The sequence below is a fragment of the Macaca thibetana genome, chromosome 4 (genome assembly GCF_024542745.1).
Source record: "Macaca thibetana thibetana isolate TM-01 chromosome 4, ASM2454274v1, whole genome shotgun sequence".
Lineage (NCBI taxonomy): Eukaryota > Metazoa > Chordata > Mammalia > Primates > Cercopithecidae > Macaca > Macaca thibetana.
The window spans coordinates 152607862-152631073 of NC_065581.1; positions in this window are offsets into that span (position 1 = coordinate 152607862).

Here is a 23212-nt window from a genome sequence, read left to right on the forward strand (position 1 = left end):
TCCCTATCTCAGTAAGTATTTCCACAACTAGCCTTAGTTTTCCAAGCCTAACACTGTTTATTATTATTATTATTAAATGGTTCATTTCCCTTGAGTCCTATATTCAACCAATGGCCATGTCCTATTAATTCTAGCTCCTAAACATTCTCTCTATTCCCATTGCCATCAACCTGCTACAAACCATCATCAACTCTTTTAATAATCCTTTAATTGCTTGAAATCACTTTTGTCCCTCTTCATTTTGTTTTCCATACAGCAGTATGTTTCTTTTTTATTGCAAATCTGAATATGTCACTCTGTTACTGAAAATATTTCAATGGTTTTCTATTGCATTAAAGATAAAATTCAAAACTGGCAACAAGACCAGTGCCAACCTTGACTATCTCACCACTGCCAACACCTCCACCCCTGCCTAGTATAATTATCCCTCTAAGATGTTGGTCTTTAACATTATGAAGGCAACGTATTTCCTAAAGTCAACTAATCCAATATGGGGTCAGGAAAACAGGTTAAAAAGTCAAGGAGTTCAAAGGCCAAGGGCATAAGAGATGAAGGTAATGTCATCCGTGTAGATACAAAATTTACACAAGATGATGGCAGGAATTAGAATAGAAAAACAATAGTTCTCCATGAATCAGTTTTTAGTTTGCTTTATTGATAACTGTAAATTTGTTGATAAAAAATACACAGAACATGGAATAACAGAATAACAGATTTTGTGAGCTAACATACCAAGTTTTATTCAAGGAAAAAAAAGTAATGGTTTAGTAAAAATAGTAGGAAGTTAAGACAGGCCAGGGTTTATTAAATTTCTCCTTCTGGGCACATCTCAGAGGCCACAGAATATTGCAGGAGGAGTTGAAACTCTGACTTCAAGACCTGATTTTACACCTCACTTTTCTTCTCATGTTGGGTATTGAAATTTCTGAAACTCAACATTCTCCTCAATAAAATAGCAATTAGGCCAATTTCCACAACTACCTCACAGAGATCAGTGAAGACTAAATGAGATAAGGTGCATAAACAGACTGTACGTTCCTTAAAACAGACTCTATGTGCCTTAGAAGCTCTATGACCTTGGACAACTTATTTTCCTTCTCATTCTCATTAAGGTGAACTACCTCAGACAATTTCTAAGGTCTTTTCATCTCTGTAGATAAAATGTAATGTTTTATTATCCAGGAGTTGTTTAAAAGGTAGAAATTGATTAATAAACTATCATCAAATGCTTATGTCCACCATCATCTATTGGGGCATACTAAAAAAATGAATGAATAAAGCATGGCAATAATGCCATGGGAGGTGTAAGTGTGAGCTTCTCTCCTGTAGGCTTCAGAGTGCATGCGTGCTGTCCTTTGCAAGTTTACTTTTCATGATCAATCTGTTTTTGCAGTCTATGTCTTCTCCTGCATCAGCCGAGTCATGGCTTACAATTTTCCATCACCCTCTCCATAGGGCAACCATGACCCTCCTGTTATCCAATTGGCATTCTGGCCCAGGCAACATGCAGGAGACAATTAAGGTCACCCATTCCATAATTGGTGTCACAAAATGCAGAACTCAGCACCTGAAAAGAAATGAACACTAAGATTGTATCTGAAGAAAAGCTAACGAGCAATATGTTGTCTGAAACTGAAGACTAGCCATGCATTTAAAGAAGCTCCAGGCCTGAATTACAAAGTAGCTTGACAAGCTTTGTGTCTCCTAAACCCCACAGCATATGTCTGATGCTCCAAGCAGGGAATTCCCTTTCTAAGTAATCTAATCTACTTTCCATTTTTCATTCCCCTGGGTCAAAGAGAGTCCTTCACAAAACACAATTACTGCTTATAGGTAACTGTTGCTTTAACAAATTATTAAGATTATTGGATTTATTTTTTCAAATTTAACATTCAGGTGGAAAATGTCTGAAAATTTGGTGTATGTTGAAGGTTTCCTGATTCTTGTGTTTCTGTTTCTATTGTTTCTGGCAACAACACTCAACCCTTGACAATTGGAGAGTCATTTAATTTAACTAGCACAGCTTCAGAAAAGCCAAATGACAATGCTATCAAAATGGACTTCCACTGACATGCTGAAATTATGTTAATGAGGTTTCCAAATCAAAAGATTACAACTACTCTGATGGACTGTGCAAATGAGGTGATTGTTTCTTATTTTGTATTTCATGTTCAGTTATGTAAAATAAGTAGCCAGTAGCAATAAGGGATTTAATTATATTTTTTAGTAATGGAGTAGCAGATTGCTCTCTCTCCCATTATAGATGAACTATATTTTTAACATGTATCTCTCCATGCAAAGATCATACAGTGAAGACTCTAGGGTATTGGCATTTCCTGTTCAATTTAAGCCCTGGTAAGATGATGGGAATAAAGTAGTCTTAATTCCCTTTCTAATCACCTAACCTAGGAGAAAGAGGGTTATAAGATTAAAGTCACTGCTGTCACGCAAGATTAAGACATTCACATGTAAATTAGATTCTGAACATATATCTATCATATGCTCTGGGCTGCAGCAAAGAAAACTCTTTCCAGTGGTTATGTAACTCGACATTACACAAAATAGGTTACTGAGAATACACATGAATACAAATCACTGGGACAGATATTGATGGAAGCAAACAGAAAAATCCCCCACCTTTATGGAACTTATATTCTTTTAGAGAGACACAGATAACAAATACATAAAAGATAAAGCATGAAATTCTTCTTCTGGCCAAGATGAAATAAAAGAAAAGCAATTTATTCTCCAATATGAAGCAATCATAACATGGAGAAAAAGTGTAAAAGCAGTTTTCAAGACACTGAGCATCAGGCAATGAAAGAGAGTGACCCCTGAAATCAGTTAATTTTTTCCTCGCTGAACCTTTTTCTCTAGCGGTTTAAAATATATTCAATTGATTTTTAAAGTTGTTACTCTTCTTTTATTCAACAAATTTTAATAAGCATCTAATATGTGCTTGGCAATCTTCTAGGTAGTAATGATACAGCATTGGAGTAGGAGACAGACAGTAAATAAACTGTGTAGTATGTCAGAGACAATAAATGTTATAATAAATAAGGTAGGGGATTGGTTGTCTGTGGACAGAGTACTTGCTATTTTAAATGAGATAATCAGAGTGAGCTTTGCTTAGAAGGTGACTTTTGAGCAAAATTGTGCAGATTGTAAAAGTGAAAGATATGCAGGTATTTCAGGAAAAGCTGAACTAGAAATGGGAGTAAGAAAAATTCAGTGTTTTCCAGACATCCTACGGCATTACAAGCTGCTCTTCACACCCTCACTCACCAAAAATGCTAAACACTTCCAGCCAACACAGGGTCTGAGAGATTTTTCTCCCCTTCCAGATAGCCAACCACAAATGAGCTTTAGAATATGGAATTAGCAGGATAGAATCATGACATGCCAAGTGCTGGGAGCCAACCTGAGTCATCCTTGGGTTTGAGGAGTTACTAACTGGGAAATACTTGCGATTTGTGATTTTCTTCCATTCTCTACCATTCTATCACATGAACATCCAAGTCAAACTTCCGAGCTGGGTTAAGAAACTAGAATCCCTGGGGCTACAGCCCAGGCTCTTACTAGCTCTGACATTGGGAAAGTTGGTTAAGATTATTGCGCCTCAGTTTTCTTATCTGTAAAGTGGGGAAAATACATGAATTAATATATGTCAAGTGCTTAGTGGATTGTGTGGCACATGTAGAGTGCTATAAAAATGTTCATTGTTAAAAATAATAATAATAAGCTTGAAACGAAGCCCTAAGAAATGGTTTTGCTAGATGTAATGGTCTCTAAAGGTGAACAGTCAAAATAAATGGAGACATTTTTTAAAAAAGAAAGAAAAATGGTATATGAATTCCATGAAGTTTCATAATATAGGATGCATGGTTCAGTGTAGAAGCAGGCACACCTCACTGACTCACAATTCCTCTGAATGTGAAAAGAGAATGTTGGGGAAACAAATGGAGGAATCTCAGAAGAATCCTATATAAAACCCCTAATTTGGCAAGGTAAAGACAGGCAGTAGGGCAGGCAGCCAAAATAAGTAAATTCAGTGCAACAGGGATTTCTTACAGGCTAAAATAAATCAACAAACTGTGTGGTGTGGCTTCCTTCCAGAGCAGGTGTCCCCCACAGGCGACCAACACAAAACAAAGTCTTGGAGAAAAAACCTACCCTAGGGTAATTTTTTTTTTTCCAATACAGGGGACCAGAGATAGAAATCTATGGTCCTAAACTCACTGAAATGAGAAAAAGAATAAAATAACTTATCAAAAATAATAAGAATTTGCTTATTGAGGGTAATGGTTGAATGCTTTGTCACGAACTATCTCCCCTCCTCCAACCCCTGCTGAACTGTTCCAAGAGTAACTAGAAAAGCTGTTCAGAATATTTACATACAAATGAAAAAAATACATTGGAAACCATCAGAAAGCTACTAAGTTAACCAGGACTTGAGAGGACAAAGATCTTGGAGAAAATGGATGTTCTTTTGAGGAGACCTAACATTATGTACTACTTTTTCTGTGGCGATCTGTAAGTAGCTAGGTAGACTGAGAAGCTAATCAGAAGGTGGCAGCAAAGAGGCAAGAAGCTGAGCAGAACTACTGGAAACTTCGTGGGGCTGAGAAGACAAAACCTGGAGTTCAGGACACATGCCGAGGAGGAAAGGTCCTGGTAAATACCCTAGGCATCCAACTACGACATTGGAAGAGCTACACTGTAAGGGTAAGGATAACTGGAAATGAACCAACCATCATGCAAAACTCAAAACCGGGTTTCAACCACCTCATGACTGGTATTAAGGTACTCTTTCTTACTGTAACTGCCTACCAGAAAGAAATGCTTCTGTCAATGAAGATGATCTCAGCCAGAGATTCAGAATAGATCTGTCCTTTTTCAACCACTATATCTGACATTTTCAAAGAAAAATTACCCTGAGTCAAAATGAAATAAACAAAGGCCAAGAGAAAAAACAGAAAATAGAAATAGTCCCACAGGTGATCCAAATATTGGCTTGCAAAACATGAACTTTAAAATAACTTTAATTAATATATTCAACATATAAATACAAAAGAAGAATTTCACCAGCAATCAAAAAAATCTATAAAAGAGAAATTACATATAAATTCTTGATATGAAAAATATAATCACTGAATTTAAGGACTCAGTAGATGGGTTTAGCCATAGATTAAACACAGCAGAAAAGAAGATTAGAGGATTAGTGTACTGAAAGATAGGCCAATAGAAAATATCCAGACTAAAGGACAGAGGGGGAAAAAAGATGAAAAACACACACAAATAAGTGTAACAGCCATATGAGACAGGGTTTGGCAAACATTTTAGGCTTTGTGGGCCATATGGTCTCTGTCATGACAACTCAACTCTTTAACTGCAGCACAAAAGCAGTATAGAAAATACATAAATTTATGGGTATAGCTGTGTCCCAGTAAGCTTTGGTGTATTTTGGAGTAACATTACCATCCAAACCCACATCATCTGTAGGCTGAACTAAAATTTTATAACAGGCTTCCAAAATAACTGGTTTAGGTCACATTTTGCCAAGAATTGAAGACATCCTTAGGGAGGACAGTATCAGCCTTTGAGACATGCGTGGTTTAATAAAAGAAGACATGTATGGTTTAATAAAGCCCATGGGATATTGTAGATATGGCAGGACTTGGAGACTGAGAAGTGCCAGAGATTAACTGTATGGTTGCAAGATATAGTATTTGGAATTAATTGAATTGAATGTTCCAAAAGCATCTACCTCTGAGGAAAGATACCTAACAGTCCTCAGAGAAAAACACAGTGAGGTAGAGAGATCACTGGGGTAATTATATTGAGCTAATAACTACAGGATGGCAGAGAGATGATATACTCTATATATGTTCAGACTTGCAAGATTTTTATAGCAAACCAATACTCCGATATAGAGCTTAGAGAATCAGAAAGGGCCAGATCAAGTCCATTTATAGTCAAGAAGACAAACCAAATTTATACCTCTCTCATCTAAGTGAACCGAATTCAATATGAACACTGAAACATGACTGTTTTCAAGGAACAAGGACTGGATATCATTATTAGAATGGGAGCACAAACCAGGTGCAGTGGCTCACGCCTGTAATCCCAACACTTTGGGAGGCCGAGGTGGGTGGATCATTTGAGATCAGGAGTTTGATACCAGCCTGGCCAACAAGGTGAAACCCCGTCTGTACTAAAAATACAAAAATTAGCAGGGCAGTGGTGGTACAAACCTGTAGTCCCAACTACTCGGGAAACTGAGGCAGGAGAATCGCTTGAGCCTGGGAGACAGAAGTTGCAGTGAGCAGAGATCGCACCAGTGCACTCCAGTCTAGGTGACAGAATGAGATCCTGTCTCAAAACAAAACAAAACAAAACAAAAGAACGAAAGAACAAACAGACTTGATAAGCTAGAGGTGAAAACAGATACTACTCTCTCAAGTTTACTTCTTGGCAAGCAAATTTCACCCCAAACAAACATTTTGTCAGAATTAACTGGGTCTGAGCTGGTGATGCTGCTACCTCCTTTGCTAGATGCCTAGCAGAGTTGGTCACCAAACCATTTTTAGAAATTATATTTTGTAGACCCCAGCATCTGGGAAATAGTTTTAGTGACAAACCTAAGACTACATACATAGAATATCTTTTTATTCTCTATGTTCTTTGGCAAGGAAACACAGAACACAGAGAATAAAATGGCAAGGAAACACAGATTATGGAAGAACGCACCATGAGGAAAATTTATTAGCAAATATATGGTTTGGCTTCCTATAGAGGAAAGATCATGTAGGTAGATACTCAAATGGCAACATGGTAGATACTTAAACACAATCCCTTTAAATCTTGATGTTAATATATTTTCCTAGTTAAAGCTACAATTTCCCGTGCTGAGTTATTTTGTTTATTTGTTTATATGGTACAAGAACAACAAAATATATTTTATCCAGAATTTTTGGAGTGGAGCTTCTAATCTCACAGCTGGGGTAAATCTAGTGGAAGGTTTGCCTTTACAGAGCTGCATTAAGCTAAACAGTCTGTTCTGGTTATCTGCTGCTGCATAACAAAACTGCTCCAAAACATAAGGACTTAAAAACATTTATTTTACTCATAAATCTGCAATGTGAACATGGTTTGGGGGGAACTTCTTATCTCTGCTCTACGTTTTAGCTGGAATGGCATGAAGCCTGGGAACTGGAATCAACTGAAGACTACCTTACTCACATGTCTGGCAGTTGAGTACTCACCTGTCTGGATTCAGCTGGAACCCCCACTAAAACTGTGAAAGGTACACCTAGCCTCAGAAGTCAACCATGATTATTTTGGGAGGTGTTGGGAGATGCTTCTCCATTGTCTCTTGTGTTTCTGCATGTCTTGTGAATAGAGGCTCAGACCTTCTTTGGTCTAGGCTATCTTTACAAAAATGCTTATACAGTCAACAGCATTGAAATATATAGTGCACCCTCCTGAGAAATGGGCAGTCATGCTTACTACCCAATATGATAAAAAAATAATGACTCCCTCCAAAGGAAGAGAAGACATGCATACTAACATTTCCTAAAAGAGTTGAGTTCCCTAAGCTCAAGTTTTTTTCCTATGTGTGCAGATGTCGCTTGACCCTCTTTTTGCCTCCCTCGGGGAATTAGAATTTAGGTAATTAGGGGACCAGAAAATACTGATACTCTGGCTGTTGTTATTGTTGTAATAAAATTCTTTTCTGACTCAGGAGGCTGCAAGCAATCCTAAAACTGTAGCAGGCAAACTCATTAGCTTGAATGTAGGGTAAACTCTCAGATCTTTTCTATTTTTTCATGTTAAGATGGTTCTGTATTCAAAGAAAGGCAATTGGACACTCTTTTGATGGGGGTGGTGTTTTAAAAAATTCAAAAATATTTCAAATCACCACAGAATCCATACCGTAGAATATTGGAGCTTATCTCTCACAGATGTTTGACCAATGTATAATAAGGGGAATATCTGTGCAGATGTTCAGCCAGAGAGGGAGGGAGGGAAAGTCAATGGAAAACATGGCTCAAAAAGAAACCCAAAGAATTTCAATATTTTGGTGTGCAGAGTATGAACTAGTTTTGAGAAAATTACTTAGGTAAAAATTGATGATTAATTCAAGACTTTGAGAGGCTAAATTTTGCCTTGTGCCTAGTGCATGAACTAAGGCAACGAAATGTTTTTTCACCCTGGAAAATACAGCCTGAACCAAAGGCAATCAGTGCCTCTATTTGTAAGACATTTGGGAAGTAATATAAAACACATGTATCCATTTTCTAATCAGCTAAACCTCACCCTGGTGTGATCCAAAATATTTAACCATTTAAAAACACTAAGTTTGACTGCACATCTGTGTGCTTTTTAAAAACAGATGATTCTAAACATAATCTGCCTTTCCATTAATGATCAGTCATCATTATGACTGCCAATGTTGTCCTTTGGTTTCCAGTTCATCTTTGTGGTCATGTTGTCACCTGTCATTTCCGATATTAGTATGCCTGCTTCTCAGAGGCTCCGCTTTTCCAAGTAACAGCTTTCAAATTTCTACAGTCCAAAAGATAAGATGACAACACTTGTAAATGTTTTAGAGCTTTGGAAGCACAATTAGTTTTTGAATCTCCACAAAATGCTATTCTTGCAAGAAAGAAATTATTATCTTTATTGTATAAGAAAAAAAAATCAGGGCTTAGGAAAGGTGAAGGTTTGTCCCAAATTAAATGATCACTGAATAAAGAAACCAAACTTAGAACTTCAAACATATAAACCTTATTTTGGAGCTTTTTCTACTATATCAAGCTGCTCCTCTAGAGGATTCCACGTTGGGGGAGAAAATATTATATTCTTCAGGTTTTATAGGAGCAAAATCCTACTCTTCTTTCATAGTTCTCTAGTGAGCTCAAAACGGCTAGAGTCGCAATGCCAGAAATTCACATTTTGCCATGATGCTAACATTACATTAGGAGTGAATAACTAAAACAATCATTCTTTAATTTTCTGCCATCGGCTGGGCACGGTGGCTCACGTCTGTAATCCCAGAACTTTGGGAGGCCTAGGCGGGCGGATCACAAGGTCAGGAGATCGAGACCATGCTGGCTAATATGGTGAAACCCCGTCTCCACTAAAAATAGACTGGCGTGGTGGCGGGCGCCTGTAGTCCCAGCTACTCGGGAGGCTGAGGCAGGAGAATGGCGTGAACCCGGGAGGCGGAGCTTGCAGTGAGTCGAGATCTCGCCACTGCGCTCCAGCCTGGGCGACAGAGCGAGACTCCGTCTCAAAAAATAAACAAACAAATAAATAAATTTCCGCCATCAAATTGTCATCCATAGGACATAATGGCATCTATGTGTCTTTCCAGAAAGACGTAGATCCAGAATTTACCCTTCCAGAAAACTCATCATCCCCACTGCATAATAGGTATCAGAGAAAATTCTCCAAACAATAAAGAGTATTCGCCTTATAGAAAGAATGTCTCAGGGCCAAACAACTGAAAAGCATCTCTATCCCTAAGTAAAAGTTTACATATTTTTGTTCCGTGGCATCAGTAAGTCCTGCCCAATGAATCCTTCTGTGGCAGAATGAAGGAATGCACAAGAAGATCAGCAAAACTTTGGAGGCTAAGTGATTGGAGAATTCTATTTCTCACCAAGCTAAGATGCTTCCCTCCTGAGACCATGCTGAGGATAGATTTAAATGTTAATATTGGAATTCCACAGTATATGGAGCTATAATACATTTTCTACAGTTGCACACAAGTAAAATCCTCTAGGCCAGGCGCAGTGGCTCACGCCAGTAAGCCCAGCACTTTGGGAGGCGGAGGCGGGCAGATCACGAGGTCAGGAGTTTGAGAACAGCCTGGCCAACATGGCGAAACCCCTTCTCTATGAAAAATACAAAAATTAGCCGGGTGTGGTGGCGGGCGCTCTAATCCCAGCTACTCAGGAGGCTGAGGCATGAGAATCGCTTCAAACCAGGAGGCAGAGGTTGCAGTGAACTGAGATCGTGCCACTGCACTCCAGCCTGGGCAACGAGGGCAAGACTTCAACTAACAAGAAAACAAACAAAAACCTCTAAAGTGTGGTTTCTTACTCTCAAATAAACTTGCCTTCATAAATTCCTAAATTTTAAAAACAATTAAATGTTATTATAAACATCATGGATTGGTTGACATTTAAACAACTATTAAAGAGAAGCTTCTGGTGCTTACAGAGGCAAAATTAGGCATAACTCATTCTCAACATTCCTGCTTTACCTGAGTTCTTTCCCCCACCATCTTACTTTTCTAAAAACTGTAATCACGCATGCCAAAAGCTGATGCTTAGTCTCACATATATTCATAATACCAGCATTAGGTTTGCTTTAGTCTATTAAAAAATAAACTTAATTTGACTAAATATTAGTTCCGATAAACATAAAATTATAATTTCAACTTTACAGACAAACATTCTTAACCCTTCACCCATCCATTCATCTCCCTACATCAGGCACTGACCACCAACATGAGCATATTTTAGCTACTTCTTAATATCTTTACAGAGTAGAATTAATCTACCTCTTAAGCAGAAACTATCTCAGTCAAGATGGTACCTAACTAAAAGTAGAGGTTTATTACATGATGTAACAGAAAGTCCAGATGAAAGCAGTTACAAAATTTATTTTTTCCACAGCCCAGAAGCGTCAGAGCCCTTGGCTTACTTGCTGAGATTACAGAATGTCTGTCCTAACTTTCATCATTTCATCCTCCCAGGACAACATCCAAAAGCAGCAAGGAAGAAGGTGCCTCTTTTCACTGGTCTCTCTTATTTTAAAATAGTAAAACCATTCCGGAAACGTGTAGCACTTCATCCATCCCACTAGACATAACTATCAGGGATACCAGAAAATGGACATCTGGAGATTTTCTGCCTCTATGGCGGGTGGCAAATTCCGTCAGAATGGAAAAAGTAGGAGAAAATGGCCATTGGGTAAGCAATCATTAATATCCGTCACAAAGACAAACATGTCTTCTTATCAGACTCCATCCATTCTCATATGTTTGCTATTTCAAGTTTTCACTCTAGATTTTATCTTAAAAGCAAATAGGTAGAAAATTATCTTTTTAAATGTATTATTTCTTGCCAATGAATTTGAGAATTTTTACGAAATAAATAAGTTTATTTGAGAATATTAAATATACTTTTATAGTCTAAGCATGTTAATGTATTTCCAAAATCAATTGTCTATATATTTAGTCACTATTCAGAGTATGCTCAACCCAAATTAATTGCCTCAGTATAGAACAAGAAAATCTATATTCATTCATAAAACATAGTGAACATATCATCCTTTTGATCTATTAATATTTAAAATAAAAAATACTATTTTAGTAGTAATATTACTCTTTCTCAAAAATAAATCTAGCTGTCAAGCCTGACTTGAAATATCTTTAAGGTTTTATATGCACCACAAACTTTATAGAGCTGCTATGAAAACAGGCAGAAAAATGTTGAAAAAGTAATGATAATCTAGGGTAGCAAGGAAAATTTACTAATAATTGAAAGCAAACTTCACTGTAAAAAGGGGTATTTTGCTTCTTTTCTAATGTGACTAAGAACAATTACACTTATTGAATTTCTACAATGCCATGTCTTTTTATATTGTATTATCTTAGTTACTGAAAGTGCAGGAGGAGAAATAAAACAGAATTTGAAGCCAAGCTGTATTTCATCTAAATTTCAGTGTCTGGAGGAATTTTTTTATATTTATTTATTTATTTATTTTTTATTTATTTTTTTTTTTTTGAGACGGAGTCTCGCTCTGTCGCCCAGGCTGGAGTGCAGGGGCGCAATCTCGGCTCACTGCAAGCTCCACCTCCCGGGTTCACACCATTCTCCCGCCTCAGCCTCCGAGTAGCTGGGACTACAGGCGCCCGCCACCACGCCCGGCTAGTTTTTTGTATTTTTAGTAGAGACGGGGTTTCACCATGTTAGCCAGGATGGTCTCGATCTCCTGACCTCGTGATCCACCCGCCTCGGCCTCCCAAAGTGCTGGGATTACAGGCTTGAGCCACCGCGCCCGGCCTTTTATATTTAAATGTATCCTCACAGACCAAAAAATAGCAATTCTGAATTAGATACTACTAGTGATAATGTCTGTATTCATTTAGTGACATTCAGTAAAGAAACACTAAAAACATATTCAGTCAGAAGGGACTGGGGTCCTTAAATAAAATAATTGTCAGTCAAGAATTTCATATCCAGCAAAATGAAGCTTCATAAATGAAGGAGAGATAAAGTTTTTTACACACAAACACATGCTGAGAGAATGGCCACTACCAAACCAGCACTACAAGAAATGCTAAAAGAAGTCCTAAATCTTGAAACAAAACCTCAATATACAACAAAATACAACTTCCTTAAAGCATAAATCTCACAGGGCCTAATTAACAATAACACAATGGAAAAAACAAAACAAGATATTTAAGCAACAACTAATGTGATGAACAGAACTGTATCTCATATCTCAATACTAATATTGAATGTAAATGGCCTAAATGCTCCACTTAAAAGATACAGAATGGCAGAATGGATTAAAAAAAAAAGCAAAACAAACAAACAAAAAAACACCCCCCAAGTATCTGTTGTCTTTTAGAGACTCACCTAACACATAAGAACTCACATAAACTTAAGGTGAAAGGGTGGAAAAAGATATTCCATTCAAATGGAAACCAAAAGTGAGCAGGAATAGGTATTCTTATATCAGACAAAACAGACGTTAAAGCCACAACAGTAAAAATAGACAACAAAGGACATTATATAATGATAAAAAGGTTAGCCTAACAAAAATATATTACACTTCTAAATATATATGAAATGAACACTGAAGCTTCAAAATTTATAAAACAATTCCTACTAGACCTAAGTAATGAGATAGTCACATAATAACAGTGTGGGATTTAAATACTCCACTGACAGTGCTAGATGGATCATCAGGACAAGAAGTCAACAGAGAAACAATGGACTTAAACTATACTCTAGAACAAAGGGACTTAACAGATATTTATAAAACATTCTTCCCAATGAATGCAGAATATACATTCTCATCAGCACATGGAACATTCTCCAAGATATACCATATGATAGGCAACCAAACAAGTCTCAGTATATTTATGATAATTGATATCATATCAAGTATCTTCTCAGACCACAGAGGAATAAAACTAAAAATCAACACCAAAATGAGCCCCAAAAACTTTACAAATACATGAAAATGAAATAATCTGCTCTTAAATTATCTTGAGTTAACAATGAGGTCAATATGGACATTAAGAAATTCTTTGAAATGGACAATAATGGTGACAAACAACTTATCAAAACCTCTGGGATAAAGCAAAAGTGGTGCTAAGAGAAAAGTTCATAACATTAAATCCCTACATAAGAAAAGCCTGAAAGAGCACAAACAACCTAATATCACACCTCAAGAAACTAGAGAAACTAGAATAAACCAAACCCAAACCAAGCAGAAGAAAAGAAATAACAAAGATCAGAACAGAACTAAATGCATTGAAACAAACAAAAAATACAAAAAGATAAATAAAACAAAAAGCTTCTTCTTTGACAAGATAAACAAAATTGAGACACTGTTAGCAAGATTAACCAAGAAAAGCGGTGAGAAGATCCAAATAAGCTCAATTAGAAATGAAACGGGTGATGTTACAATCAATACCACAGAAATACAAAAGATCATTCAAGACTACGATGAGCACCTTTATGCACACAAACTAGAAAATCTAGAGGAGATGGATACATCTCTGGAAATGTACAATTCTCCTAGAGTAAATCAGGAAGAAATAGAAACTCTGAACACATCAATAACAATTAATGTGATTGAAACAGTAATAATAATAAAAAAAAGTTGCCAACCAAAAGAAGTCCAGGACCAGATGGATTCACAGCTCAATTCTATCAGACTCTCATTCAAAGAGGAATTGGTACCAATCCTGCTGAAACTATTTCAAAAGATAGAGAAAGAGGGAATGCTCCCTAAATCACTCTATGAAGCCAATATCACCCTAATATCAAAACCAGGAAAGGACATAACAAAAAAAGAAAACTACAGACCAGTAACCCTGATGAATATGGATGCAAAAATCCTTAAGAAAATACTAGCTAACTGAATCTAATAGCATATAAAAGAGATAATGCATCATGATCAAGTGGATTTCATACCAGGGATTCAGGGATGGCTTGACACACACAAGTCAATAAATGTGACTCATCACATAAAATTTAAAACAAAAATCATATGATCATCTCAATAGAGGCAGAAAAAGCATTTGATAAAATTCAGCATCCCTTCATGATAAAAACCCTCAACAAAATTGGCATAGAAAGGGCATACCTCAAAGTAATAAAAACAATCTCTGACAAACCTACAGCCAACATCAGACTGAATGAGAAAGCTGAAAGCATTCCCCCGAGAACTGGAACAAGACAAGGATGTCCACTTTCACCACTTCTATTCAATATAGTACTGCAAGTCCCAGCCAGAGCAGTCAGACAAGAGAAAGAAATAAAGGGTATCCAAATTGAAAAAAAAGGAAGTTAAACTGTCACTGTTCACTGATGATACAATTATATACCTACAAAACCCAAAGACTCATCCAAAACCTCCTAGATCTAAGAAATAAATTCAGTAAGCTCTTAGGATACAAAATCAATGTACAAAAATCAATAGCACTGCTATACACCAACAATGACCAAGCTGAGAATCAAATCAATAATTCAATTCTTTTTACAACATCTGCAAAAAACATAAAATACTTAGAAACATACTTAACCAATGAGAGAGGTTTCTACAAGGAAAGCTACAAAACACTGCTGAAAGAAATCATAGATGACATAAACAAATGGAAACATCCTACACTCATGGATGGGTAGAATCAATATTGTAAAAATGTCTATACTGTTCAGTGATTTAGTGAATCAATATTATAAAAATGGCCATTCTGTCCAATGCAATTCCCATCAAAATACCATCATCATTCTTTACAGAACTGGAAAAAACAACCCTAAAGTTTATATGGAACCAAAAAAGAGCCTGCATAGCAAAAGCAATACTAAGCAAAAAGTATTGCTAGAGGTATCACATTACCCAACTTCAAATTACAGAACAAGGCTATAGTTACCAAAACAGCATGATTCTGGTATAAAAATTGGCATGTAGACCAAAGGAACAGAGTAGAGAACTCAGAAATAAAGCCAAATAAAGTGGGGAAAGGACACCCTATTCAATAAATGGTGCTGGGAAAACTGGCAAGCCACTTGTAGAAGAGTGAAACTGGATCTTCATCTCTCGGCTTATCTAAAAATCAACTCAAGATGGATAAAAGACTTAAATCTAAGACCTGAAACCATAAAAATTCTAGAAGATAACATTAAAAAAACTCTTCTAGACATTGGCTTAGGCAAGGAATTCATGACTAAGACCCCAAAAACAAATGCAACAAAAACAGACATAAATAAATGGGACCTAATTAAACTAAAAAGCTTCTGCACAGCAAAAGAAATAATCAGCAGAATAAACAGACAAGCCACAGAGTGGAGTACAATATTTACAAAGTATATATCCAACAAAGGACTAGACTAATATCCAAAATCTACAAGGAACTCAATCAAATTAGCAAGAAAAAAATCAAACAATCCCATCAAAAAGTGGTCAAAGCACATGAATAAGTAATTCTTAAAAGAAGATATACAAAGAGTGAACAAACACATGAAAAAATGCTCAACATCACTAATTATTAGGGAGATGCAAATTAAAACCAAAATGAAATACCACATTACTCCTGCAAAAATGGCCATGATTAAAAAAAAAAAACAATAATAGAGGATGGCATGAATGTGGTAAAAGAGAACACTTTTACACTGCTGGTGGAATGTAAACTGGTACAACCAGTATGGAAAACAGTGTGGAGATGTCTTAAAGAACTAAAAGTAGAACTACCATTCAATTCAGCATTCCCACTACTGGTTATCTACCCAAAGGAAAATAAGTCATTATATGAAAAAGACAAATGCATTTGCATGTTTATGGCAGCACAATTCACAATTGCAAAAATATGGAACCATCCTAAATACCCATCAACCAATGAGTGGATAAAAAAATGAGGTATATATACACAATGGAATACTACTCAGTCATAAAAAGGAATGAAATAATGGCCTTTGCACCAACTTGAATGGAGCTGGAGGCCACTATTTTAAGTGAAGTAACTCAGGAATGGGAAACCAAATGTCATATGTTTCCACTTATAATTGGGAACTAAGCTATGAGGACACAAAGGTCGGAGAATAATATGATGGATTTTGGGGGCCCAGGGAAAAAACTGGGAGGTGGGTGAGGGATAAAAGACTACATATTGGGTATAGTGTACACTGCTGCACCAAAATCTCAGAAATCACCACTAAAGAACTTATCCATGTAGCCAAAAATAATTATTTGTTGCTTATATTAAAAATCCCCTGTATGCCAAAAACTATTGTAATTAATATGTACAAAATGTTAGTCTGATAAAGTTGCAGTTTTACTTTCCTAATAAAACATTTGAGATGGAAAAATGGAAGGCTTCTTATCAAAATAGATCTATATGTTCACACTTTGGTTTAATATTTTGTTGTTGTTGCTTTCATAGTAATTATAGATATAAAGTAGTAAAACTAGGCTCAAAATATCTTCAATGTCCATAAAAGAACAAAAGCCTAAAATGATAAGAGGAAGAGAAGGCAGAATCCAGTTAGGCCCCTCATCCTGGGGTAGAGAGTTGGGCCTATGTGTTGGCTCCTGTGAGACAGAAAATAGCAAAGGTGATTGGGTGGGTGGGAGATTGGGGAACTAGAAAACCAGAGCCAAAGTCTCTCTCTTTAAAGCCAGGACCTAGAGTGTCACTGGAAAGAATTTTCTGTGGTTTGTAGAATGATGCAGTTCCAAAGAAATAAGAAAGCATAGGTTCAAGAACTGATGCAAGTTGCTCATTTGTTTGAAAATATTATTGTCATGATCCCATTATAATGGTGGAGGATCTCAGATGCTCTTATAGAACCCAATTCTGGACAAGAGGTCTGGCAAGCTCTAGGGATGCAACAGAAAACTCACAGCCAGAGAAGTGTCTGCAGAGAGTAAGATTGAGCAAGAGAAATAAAAATAGAATGAAAAGAAAAAGCAAACACTTGAAAACACTGCCCACTTGAAATAACTCTGGAAACTAATATTTCAAAATGTGTAATGCTAATATATTTTTAAATCAGCAAGCAGTTCAGGAATTTACTTCAGATGAAATTGCTTTTATGAAACAATCTTTAAAGATGACTTAAAATTAATATATATCCTATGTTTAAAGAGAAAAATGAAAATACATCTTCCTTTAAAATTGTGTTAGATATTTTTTTAAGTGGAAATGAAACAAGAACAAGAAAACATGAAAAATCATGAAAGCAATATATAAGATAAAGTCTAGATGAGTGCATTTCAAACCATTTGTGGTAAAAAATCATTCTTTTCCAATTTGATATTTTTATAAAATAAAATAAATTACAAAAACTACCACAATGTGCAAAATGCAAGCAAAATCTTTGTATTCAATAGACATAAAATACATTTTAATAAATATAATCAGAACAGAAAAAAGAAAATAAATTTGAATATTATACATCTGCTTTGAAAGCAATTAATATATGGGGTCATTATTACACTATTAATTTACAACTATTCCGTAGTTATTAGTAAAATAGTGATGCCTTTTCTTAAACACTTTGAATGACATCAATATATATCAAGAAACATTTGAAGTTTTTTATATGCCAAGTGTGCTTGCTCCTTGCTTATGAATTATTTAGGAATATATTAGCAAAAATGCTCCTCACAGAGCATCATATGCATTTAAAATGTCTCTACATTTTGTTTTAATATCACTCATAATGGAGGAACCATATTCACAAGAGATCTCATGACATTCATTTTTAGCTTTCATCCAAAATGAAACAAATGACACTATTGCCACACATCATCATCAATTTTTCATTACTATCCAGATCCAACAATTTATAATGCAAAGTTATAATAATTAAATTTAAATTACCTTCAGATGAAAGAAGTGGACACTAGATCTATGAATTTTTTCTATCCATGCATTTCTCTTTACTGAAAAAAAGAAAATCGGCCAGAACAGTGGCTTATGCCTATAATTCCAGCACTTTGGGAGGCTGAGGCAGGCAGATCACTTGAGGTCAGGAGTTCGAGACCAGCCTGGCCAACATGGTGAAACCCCTTCTCTACTAAAAATACAAAAATTCGCCAGGAGTGGTGGCAGGTGTCTGTAATCCCAACTACTTGGGAGGCTGAGGCAGGAGAATCGCTTGAACCCAGGAGGTGGAGGTTGCAGTGAACCAAGACCGTTCCATTGCATTCCAGCCTGGGCAACAAGAGTGAAACTCCGTCTCAAAAAACAAAATGAAACAAAACCAGAAAATCAAAACATTCTATCACGTTACTTCAGTCTAATCATGAGTAAATGTTAGATGGTCTAAAATTTAAGGACATGTCACAAAATACCTGCTCTAATAAAAACTCTTCAAAATAATCAAAGACATTTAAAAAGGAAAGGGCAAGACTGAGAAACTGTCCCAATTGAAAGAGACTAAGGATATGTGACAAGTAAAGACAGCATGGTATCCTGGGTTGAATCCTGGAACTGAAAAAGGACATTGGCAAAAACCCAGCAAATCCAAATGAAGCCTGGAATTTAAGTTAAAATATGTATGTTAAATCCAATGACGTTTGGTGATACATTTTTGCAGATGTGCAATAGCAAGATAATAACTTGTTTCATTGATAAATAATACTAAATTATGAAATTTGTTGTAATAAGCAGGAGAAACTTGTTTTTGCCTTTAATCTTATCTGCAGTTGAAAAATCTGTTGTGTTCCCTCCTTGACACGGTGAGTATTAACATCATTAAAATACTGACTTAGACAACTAGGCAGGACAAAATTGGCCAGTTCGCATATTTAAAAAATTGAGACTGAATAGGTTTCTAATCTTTCAAGAACACTAGGAGATCCTGCTATGGTTCTAACATTTCTGCCAGACCATTTACCCTGGAAAACTGTCATTATCAGCAAGCATTAATAGTTGTTTATGATCAACTGTCATATCATCAAATAATAAAGAGAATAATTTTGATTAACACAGTAGCATTTACCTAATTCACGATTCCATGTCATTAAGCACATGGTTCCTCTGACATTTATTTCCTCTAAAAAATCATTGCATCTCAGCATACAATAGCAGTAATTCATGATAATTTTTTAAAGCACACACAATTGGAAACTTACATATCCAATTCTTAATAGCTCATGTGATAAAGGTCAAATCATAGCAGTTGTGAAAAAGCATTTAAAATTGAAAGTAAAAGGACCTATAAATTCCTGTTAATTATAGTAAAGAACCTATAAATTTCTGTTAATTAAAGTCGTCTTAATAGAACAAATATAGCTTAAAGTACAGGCTGTGAAAAAAAAATTAAGAAAGATTTAAAAATGGTTTCAGCATTTAAGTCAAGTAGCTAGCAAAAAAATTATGGAGATAATATAAAGAACAAAACAAAGGAGATAATTAAGTCTAAAAACGAACTGGCCGCGAGTGGTGGCTCACCACTGTAATCCCAGCACTTTGGGAAGCCGAGGTGGGTAGATCACCTGAGGTCAGGAGTTCAAGACCAGCCTGGCCAACATGGTGAAAACCCATCTCTACTAAAAATACAAAAAAAAGAAAAAAGAAAAAAAACTAATTCAGAAAGTAACAATTGATTTAATAAACTAAAGTGGGTATTATATCAAAAAATTAAACTAACATAAATAAATATTTATGAATATTTATCCAAAAATGACAAACCATTATGAATGAAAAGACAGCTACGGTAGAGATATTTTTTAACTTCAATAGCTTTGAAGAAATAATTTTGTATATAAATTCAAAAATAAAAACAAAAAAGATAATTATCTAGAAAAAATACAAATTATAAATTCTTCTCAAGAAAAATTAGAAACTTGAATAAACTAAAGGCTAGTGAATAAATTGAACTGATAATACAAAATTGTACCCCCAGTGCCCTCCCTTTCCCCTAAAATCTCCAGGCTTTTATTATTTCTTTATGAGATTTATTTTGCCAAGTGAACAAATTTTTAAAATTTTCTATTCTAAAAAATTATTTCAAAGAATTTAGAAACCAGAAACAGTTGAAGTGTCTCATTTTATAAGACCAGAATAGCTTCAAACCAAAATCAACCAGATATAGTACAAGATAAGAAATTTATAGATCGATTTCACTTTTGAACAGATGCAAATATTCTATATAAAACTCCAACATAAAATGTATAAAAAGAAAGATGAGTCATAAGCAACTTGGTTTTAATCCAGAAATGCAAGGAGAGTACAACACCAGAAAATCTAGTATAAAATACAGCATTAAGACGGTAAAAGAAAATCTCCAAAGGTTCATCTTAGATGTTGATAAGCATTGAATACTATTCAACACTTTTATGAAAAAAGAAAAAATCTAAGCAAACTAGAATTATTGACTATTTTGAGCAGATAAAAATCTTCTATGAATAATGTGAATCTAAAGTAAAAGTTAATGGTGAAATTTTAGATAGATACCTTTTAAAATGAGATACCAAAGAATGCTTCTATTCAAAATTGCAGTGAAAATTTTAGGTCTTGAAATAAAATAATTTTTACAAAATAATAATTTCTTTTAATAAAACACATTAAAAGCATCAAAATTAAAATATAAAATTAGGCCAAAACAGAGTGTTTTGAAGATGATATGATTGTTTACAAAGAAATAGTGAAAAAAAATCCACAGACAAATGAATAGAGCTAACAGTTCAAAATAATTTCCAGATGTAAAACGAATATACAAAATCAAGTGTTCCTGTATATTAGAAACAAAGCTATAGAAATTGCCAAAGTAAAAAAAAAAAAAAAAAAAAAATCCATTTAAAATATCTACAAAAACTTTAAGCAGAAATTGACTTAAGAAAAGATGATAATTATCTGTGGGAAAAAATTGTAAAGCCTTATAAAGGTCATAAAATAAACTGTAAATTAACAGAAGCATATTATGTAGTTTTACAGTAAGGTGATATCACAGAGATACTATTTCTTCCTGAATTATAAGTTCATGCAATTTTCTTCGAACTGGTTATAAAAACCCCCAAATTAAAATAGAAACAAAAAGACTGACAATAGATCATTCCATTTTGAGGAATAATTGTCAGGTAGATAGATTCGCCCTCGCAGATATTAATTCTTTTTGTTTGTTTGTTTGTTTGTTTGCTTGAAACGGAATCTTGCTCTGTCACCCAGGCTGGAGGACAGTGGCCCGATAGCTCACCGCAACCTCCACCTCTCGGTTCAAGCGATTCTCCTGTCTCAGCTTCCCGAGTATCTGGGATTATGGGCGCGCGCCACTGTGCCCGGCTAATTTTTGTAGAGACGGAGTTTCACTATGTTGGCCAGGCTGGTCTTGAACTCCAAACCTCAGGTCTGCCTGCCTCGGCCTCCCAAAGTGCTGGGATTACAGACGTGAGCCACCGCGCCTGGCCTACCGATATTAATTATTGATTTAAGGATACGATAACATACAAATGGAAGAGAATAATGTAGTGGACTTGGAGACTTGCCAAAGAGGCCCTCCATCTTCAAGAAAGGACTTGCTGCTCATGCTCTGTGCTTATAGCTTCAGCTTAGTTTCTTCAGGGTTTGCCTCAGGTGGAGGCCTGCCTTTCCACAGCACATCCCTCCCAGAGCGGTCCACATCCCAGGACTGATTGATTGAGGAAGTAAAAGGCCAGGGATTTTCAGCTACCCATGGGACAATTCTCAAGGCTTGTTATATTCCTACTCCACTTCTCTACAAGGTCGGCCGAATCTTTTTTTTAGCCCTTTACCACAGGTTGACTTCTTATCTGCCCAATCCTGCTTCCTTTTCCTCCCTTCCACAAGTACTGATCCCTAACAAATACCCCACATATCAAACATCTCAGCGCTGCATCTGGACCTCTAAAACTTTTTCACAAAGAGCCAGAAACAATCCACACACATAAAGAATCCTGATAAAGGATAAATGAGGAGGCTCTCACTGCAAATCAATGGAGAAATAACTTTTTCAGTACTGATGCTGGGACAGTTGATTACATGGAATACAACAATTATATCTTACAGTGGGTATATATTGTGTTGGAAACATTTCAATTCTACTCTTTTAGTTATTGTAAAACATACAATGGGTTAATCTTAATTGTATTCGCCCTATTCTACTACAAAACATTAGATCTTATTCCTTCTACTTAACTGTATTTTTGTTCCAATTAACATCCCCTCTCTCTCCCCTCTTCCCACTATCCTTCCTAGCCTCTGGTAACCATCAGTCTACTCTCTATCTCCATGAATTAATTTTGTTTAGCTTTCCCATATGAGTGAAAACATGCAACAATTGTCTTGTCTTTCTAGGCCTAGGGTATTTCATTTATTATAATGTCCTCCATTTCCATCCATGTTGCTGAAAATGACAGAATTTCTCCCTTTTTCATGCCTGAATAATACTGTATTGTATATATGTACCACATTTTCTTTATCCATTCATCTATTGATGGATACTTAGGTTGATTCTCTATCTTGGCTATTGTGAATAGTGCTGCAATGAACATGGGAGTGCACACATATTTCTTTGATACACTGATTTCTTTTCTTTTGAATATATATCAAGCAAATCCATGCATTTACAATCAACTCATTTTTCACAGAGGTACCAAGAACATACAATGGGGAAAGGACAGTCTCTTCAAAATTTGGTGCTGGGAAAACTGGATAACTACATGCAGAAGAAAAACTTAAATTCAAGATCTGAAACTGTGAAACTACTGGGAGAAAACACTCGGGAAATACTCTAGGACCTTGGTCTGAGCAAAGATTTATTGAGTAAGATCTGAAAAGCACAGACAGAAAAATCGATAATGGGATCACATGAAGCTAAAAAGCTTCTGCACAGCAAAAAACAAACAAAAAAAAAAACAAAACAAAAAAATGAAAACACTTCTTCTGTTATTTAAAAAAAATTGTATTCGGGCAAATAATGCTAGCAGTTATGCA